The 6939-nt window shown below is 38.6% G+C and overlaps 2 long non-coding RNA genes across 2 annotated transcripts; one reads left to right on the top strand and one right to left on the bottom strand.

The window, feature by feature from the left end:
• The first annotated feature begins 1912 nt into the window (after positions 1-1912).
• LOC121903890 lies at positions 1913-5031 on the top strand. Its single transcript, XR_006098128.1, has 3 exons — positions 1913-1987; positions 2655-2759; positions 4950-5031. It is a non-coding gene; the product is annotated as an uncharacterized LOC121903890 (long non-coding RNA).
• On the bottom strand, positions 4064-6150 carry LOC121903832. Its single transcript, XR_006098105.1, has 2 exons — positions 5973-6150; positions 4064-5110 (listed from the first exon to the last, which is right to left on the bottom strand). It is a non-coding gene; the product is annotated as an uncharacterized LOC121903832 (long non-coding RNA).
• Positions 6151-6939: the final 789 nt, after the last annotated feature.

Here is a 6939-nt window from a genome sequence, read left to right as displayed (position 1 = left end):
TATTAACTGTTTATATGCTGATTTTAAATGTTAATGCTTTTCATACCCAACTTACTTTATTTAAATGTTGTTTGTAATGTGTTTGATGATGACTCTGATGAAGGCCACAAACCCGAAACACGTCGGTCAACTAATAAAGTTGTTCTTCATACTACAAGTGTTGCTTCTCTCTAAACCAGAGGGACTTACAAGTGTTTTAAAGTGTTAGTTCTGAATTTACAAAGTAACTATGGATTGGAGGAGGAAGGAGGAAATGTTAAAAGTGTCCCAAAAAAACAGGAAATACAAAATTAACGAACCAGAAGCTGTAAACTGTGCAGAAACACGGAGCTGGAGTAAATTTATGTATTTATTTCTCATTTCTGTGCATCTGACTGAGCAGAAATATAAATATTTTCTTTGTAGATTCATTTCAAAATAAACAACAGATATTAACATGAGTAGAGCTGCAACAATCAGTAAAATAATCAGTCAGTCAATCAAAAGAAAATGAACTATTTTGTCAGTTAATGGTTTAAATCATTTATTGAGCAAAATGACTCATCAGTTCCAGCTTTAAAAATGTAGAATTTACTGTTTTTCTTTTTCTTACAGTCAGACAATCAGAGTCAGAGCGTCTGTCAGTGTAACATGATTGATCTGAACGTATGTATCATTGCTCATGAGCTGCTTTCATCCTGTATTGTTTAGTTCACTTAGGTGTGATTGTTGTGTGTGGATCAATGATTCTCAGTGAGCAGCGGTGCAGTGTTGGCCGACACCATCTGACAGCGCAGGAAGTCCAGCAGCTTCTCTCGTCGTTGCTGCTGCTGGGCATTAAAGTGTCTGTCACGCAGTTAAGAATTTACTGCCACTTCCTTCTCACATCTTTATGAAGCAGCCACAAAAACAAGGCATCAAGAAGGTGGTTTAGATCCAGAGCACCTTTCAGCTGTCAGTCACGTCTAAATGGCTTTATGAGGTTATTTATTTGTTGTGTGCTGTGAGTGTAGTGTCTGTATTGTTTGCTGTCTGTATGATTAATAAAGCCGTCTAATCTAATTTGTAACAGTTAATCATGAAATTCTCATGTTTATTTTCAGTTTTTCTTCAGATGAACTTTAATGGATAGAATCATACCTGTGAAATCATCATCAGTCGTCTGTCCACAGGTGTCCCTCAAGGATCTATCCTGGGCCCGCTGCTATTTACATTATATATCAACCATCCGCCATCTGTAAACCCTGAAACTAACATCCAAATGTATGCAGATCACATGTACATGGTAGCAACATGACACAAGTTGCTAATGAACTACATGGTTCATGTGACAGCACGGGAACATGGGAATGTTTCTAAAACAATGTGCATGTTTTTCACCGAGACAAACAGCTGTGAAGCCAGATGTGTTTGTATCAGCGGAGAGGCTGCAGGTCGTAACAGAATACACGTTATGACTTAAGGTCTTTGCACACCAAGTCCATTTTCGTACGCGTTTTTTTGTTGCGAAAATTCACAATACGAGGCAAAATGGAGTCGTCAAGCAGTGACACAGACACAGAAAGAACCACACAGTAAAAAGAAGACCACACACACACACACACACACCTGATCACAGGTGATCGGCCTTTTGACTGGATCCGCAGATACTCAGGGCTCAGCCTCAAAATGCTGCAACATACAGACAAGATAATGATCAATAGTCGTCCTGTGATCAGTCTGTGTTTAACTTCTCTGCTGGAGCTGATAGTATCAGTGTTTCCAGGCTGTGTTGTTTGTGTGTACGGTGGCTCTGAGTGGTCAAACAACTCTGTAAAGGCTTTTGACAGATGAAAAAAAACCTGCTCCGAAAACTTTAATGACGGACGAAATTTTCGGAGTCGGTGTGTAAACGTTATCGACACAACGTAACATCGTATTTATTTTCTAACGTGCGACAATTTCGGACGACAGACTTGGTGTGCAAAGACCTTGATTCTAACTTCTCTTCAAGGCTCAGGTGAAAAAGGTTTGTAACAGAGTCAAATTCTTTCTTTTATTTTTGCTCTGCATGCTGATAAATGATCTCAATAATTTTGTAACTTTAAATCTTCTTTGTAGCATCTTCATAGCCTCTTGGCTAACTTATTATTGTACACTGTCCCTGTTAAATAAACAGATAAATAAACAAATAAAACAAGATGTGGGATTAGCGTAGATGTAGGAAACATCCTTCCATAGCAACTCTTCCATGCAATAACTAATCTGTTATGAAGGAACAGATGTACATTTCTAATTAAGTGGTGAATTAATGTTGTTTCTTTCTGTAATATTTGTTATCAGATGTGGCGATACTCTAACAGTCTCTCTCTCCTGAAGCTGTCCGTGTTTTGGAAGGTTTTTTATGACATGTATCACCATTAAAACACTAATCTGACTATGATAAAAGTTTAATATTGTTAAGTTTTCATTTGTATTTTGATACACAGAGTAACTCCAACGCTAGCTAACATGCTAATAATATTTCATTCCTGTATGATGTGAAATCAATCAGATGACGAGTGAAGAAGTAGAAATGTCAGAAGTCTTCCTCTCATGTATTTATGTTTTTGACATTTCTTTTGTCTGTAAATTGTTCTCATTAACGTCCTCTGAGCCTTTAATGACTCGTTAATGCTGCTCTGTGTTTTCTGCAGTCTGATGTCGATGCAGAAAACACCAAACAAGATGAGTCACGGGGGCCCACGAGGCTGCGGCGCTGATGAGCCTGCAGTGCAGCGTGGGTAATTAGGCAGCGCAGGGTAATCAATCATCACACTCCTTCCTCCTCCTCCTTCCTCCTCCTCCTCCTCCTCCTCCTCCGATCTTAAAGGAGGAGCGGAGCAGATTAGCAGCTGGGTGGGTCTTTAATGTTTCACAGTCAATCAAAGCAAAAACAGGTTTTCAGCTGAAAAACATCATTTTTCACCTGCCAGCTCTCATCAGATCAAACACCTGATCAATCACAATTTGACAGTTGATTTAATATCTTGTGACATCGGTTCGTCTCTAAACGATTGATCACCGTTTGAGGAAAGTGATTTGATTCACAACACAAACGATACACTGAAAAACACTTTAACTCTCAGCCGTGATCGATGCTCCGCTCGTTACTGCGGATTGATTCAAAACTGACAAATACATCTATTAAAATAACATTAAAATGCCACATTAGGCAGGAAATAGCAGTGATGTGCAGAATGTGCTCACTAGCAGGTTATAATATAAATATATTAATAAAGGAATCTGTATTTCTCTTCAGGAATTTTGTATATGATGGGAAAAAAATTGTAAAGGTGAGTTCTGATAAAAGTGAATTTTAGACGCAAATTCATCCAGAGAAGCACGAACTGAGGCGTCTGCACGAGTTTCAGAAACGAGAGGAAAAAGTAGAAAAACTGGAGGGAAATAAATAAACCGGAGTTCCTGGTGAGTTCTGAGGTTTCCAGTTAGTTTACAGCGACGTTTGTACAAGCTGCAACAATTCAGCAGTGAAATTCGGGTGAATGAGACGAAGCAAACATTTATTTCCTGTTTTGGTCCAAACACGTGTTCGCATTTTAATTTATCGCTCTTCATTTCATTGTAGCTTCCTGGAAAGAATTATTTAATCTGGCAGAGATTTACAGGGGAAATAGAGACTAAATTGTGAGACTTAATTTATTTGCATTAATAATAATTTTATTTATAGAGCGCTCTTCAAGATACTCAACGAGACGCGCCGCTCGTTAGATTAGAGTCTAATTAGTTGAGTTCATGAGCAGATCAGCTCATTTACAGAGAAGTTTGATTTTTTAAATAAAAAAACATTTAAAAAAATCAAAATAATTCAAATTCATTTTAATCAATTTAAAAATATAGATTAGTGCAGCTAATTTAAAATAATAATAATTAATTTAAAAGGCTTTATGTATATATAATGTAAAAAGTCGTTGTAATTTTTAGCAAATTTGATGAAATAGTGTTTGTTTGGGGACTATTTTCAGCGGTGGATGAATCCATATTTGATGCTCTGGTGAGTATTTCTGGCAGCAGTGTGTGTGTGATTGAAGCAAAACAAACTGAATGGACACACAGATAATATTTATTTACTCAGCAGAAACCAACCGAGAGCAACAGTCTCATTTCTGATGGTGCAGTGGTGGCTGTAGTGGTAGTAGTAGTGGTGCAAACAAACAACAAAACAACCAGAGAACAAAACGTGTAAAAAGTGTAAAACCAACAATCTTACATCAAACATAAATACGACACAAACACAAGACAAATAACTTAAAAAATACAAACGAAGGCAAAGAAAAAGACTAATATAAGTATGATTACACCTGAATAAAACAGACACATTAAGACAAACAGGAGCATTTATTCTATAAAACATCATCCAGCAGAATCTTAAAACTGGAGGGATTTTATTTTACCGAAGCTTATTCCACCAGAATCTGTATTCATACATTGGATATCCAAGGTAATACATTCTGGTGATACGGGTACAATATCCCATATTTCTAAGTCTTAAAAGTTGATAATAAATAAAATGGCAGCTTATTTAGGATGGCTTTATAAATAAAAAAGAGATTGTGTTGTTCCCTTCCAGTGGTAAATGATGCCCGCAGCACTTCCTCATAGAAGATACAATGACGGGCTCTAAAAGTGTCACCTGTAATAAATCGAAGAGCATCACAGGGCAGCAGCATGTAGATTACATCTGCCTGTACAACCTGCAAACTACTGCTAACAGAGAGACACTGAATCTGCAGCAGAGGAATCAGATATATCAGGTTCTGGATACACACATGATACTTGTTAGTAGATCATTGTTGGTTTGAGACCCTTCTATACATTTACTCTATATAAATGGGGTATTTTGCCCTGAGTCAGGACTGATAAGGCAGCGTGCAGGTTTACAGTCGTGTTCTTCCTGCTGTCTGAGCTTCTTTAAAGTGTTTCTCCCTCAGGATGAAGAGGCAGAGTACAGTAATATCTCCCGTGGAGGCCGACCCGGCTCTGACAGGACTTTCTCCAATAGCACAGCGTGAGAAAAAAAGGCTCTTCAGGGTCACGGTCGATTCATCACGGTGCTGAGGATACTGGTGAAAACATCGTCTCTGCTGGGACACTGAAAACCCCCACAGTGAACCGGTGGACGGGGATTAAAGAAGTGTAGAGAGAGAGAGGAAAGGTTTAGAAATGTAACATCAGTTTGTTTCCTTTATGCCAGGATCAGACATGTTAGCATGACTTAGTAAACAGACTCCAGCCAATCACAGCTCAGCGAGAAGTTGTTATTTTCTCAAAGGCATTTTAATTATATTTCATGTTCTAAGTTATTTGATGATAAACGTTTTTAGAGACATGAGGCGTCCTTTCCTCTGAAGCATCGTGTGCAGTGACGTCAGTTTCTGATGACGGCGGCGGCAGCAGCTGATCAGCTGATCAGCTGTCAGTCGGCTTTAACAGCTGTGGCGACTGTTGATGCGGTTTGTGTCTGCACACACGTGCACCGTGCTGACACTAATAAAGGTGCAGTTATCACTACTAGAGCAGCTGTTTCCTGTTCAACAAACACCTGCACATGAATAAAAACCTGCTTTCTGTATTTCTACTGTTTGCTGATCAGACACATGAACTGTTTCTACTGGCAGAATGTCTTTATATTATTGTATTTATTGATATTCTGAATATAATGTTATCATGATAAAAGTTAATGAGGGAAATAACAGATCATGAAAAGAAAAAAACTTTCTAATAAATGAAGATGATTCTTTTGTTCAGACCTATAATTAACAGATTTTTAACTAGTTTGGTGCTTTCTTCCTTTCCTTATTCAACAGTGAGGTTTTTCAATTCAAGAGCATGGTTTATTGATCTCACAGTCAGATTTTGTAGTTCTTTCCCTCAAACCCCTTCCCTCACACTCAAATAGCCTCTGCTTGCTTCGATTTGCTCTGTTTCTGCTCAAACTGTCTGCTTTCACTCACATATATTGTTGCTGCTTCAGCTTCAGCTCTTCTCTTCACGCTCAGGCTCGTCAGTCGTCTGCTCTCAGATTTCTGCGGTTCAGTCTGTTACTAACCTGAGTCTCTCGTCACCCTGCAGATGATTGATTAGAGTAACCCTGAACACCTGGTGGACCTACATTACTGAAGCCACTGCTGCTGCTGCTGCTGCTGCTCCTCCTTTAACTTGTGAAATACACACATTTAAGCTGTTCTGTTAGTACACTTTCGTGAATTTCTACAGGGTAGTGTTGTCTCAAAACGTTAGCATTTGTGTTATCGTTCGCGCTACCAAATCATTACAGACTGCTAAATTAACCCAAAAAACATCCTGATGGCTTATATCCGACAACAGCATAGTGGTGCTTAGTGCTAAAAAACACATGTATAATTTGTATAATGCGGCGATGTTCACCGTAGTTACAACGTACTCGGCCGCCGTTTCCGGTTTGAAAAGCGGTCCCTCCCCTTCCTCTACGTAGCCAAGATGGCGGCCATTGAGGGCGAGAAGTGTCCATAGTTCCACACTCAACTTTTTGACCGTTTTGAGTGCACCATCCGGGTACTAACAGTGCGTTTTTCCATACTTCTCAGTGTGAACGCACTTATGCACTCAAAATGTTAAGTGTAAGTACAGAAGTATGAGATTTTAAACACATTTAGTCTTTTTGGAGTTTGGAACAAGCTTTAAATTAAAGAGGTCTCAGACTTGGTTTGCGGTATACAAGACGGCATCGTCAGCATAAATTGACATTACAGTGCAGAGTTGGAAAATGTTATTTATGTAATTAGTAAATAGCAGAAGGCTTTAGAAATACTGTTCTTCATCCTGTGGAGACTTTTAGTTTCTGTGAATAATATTTAACTGTCATAAGAGAAATTCTGTACAAAATGTTACAATGAATGCTGCTGTTTAGTCTTATATTTCAGCCTGTACAGTACATAATGG

Source organism: Thunnus maccoyii, chromosome 1 (genome assembly GCF_910596095.1).
Source record: "Thunnus maccoyii chromosome 1, fThuMac1.1, whole genome shotgun sequence".
NCBI lineage: Eukaryota > Metazoa > Chordata > Actinopteri > Scombriformes > Scombridae > Thunnus > Thunnus maccoyii.
This window is presented reverse-complemented; position numbering and strand designations above follow the sequence as displayed.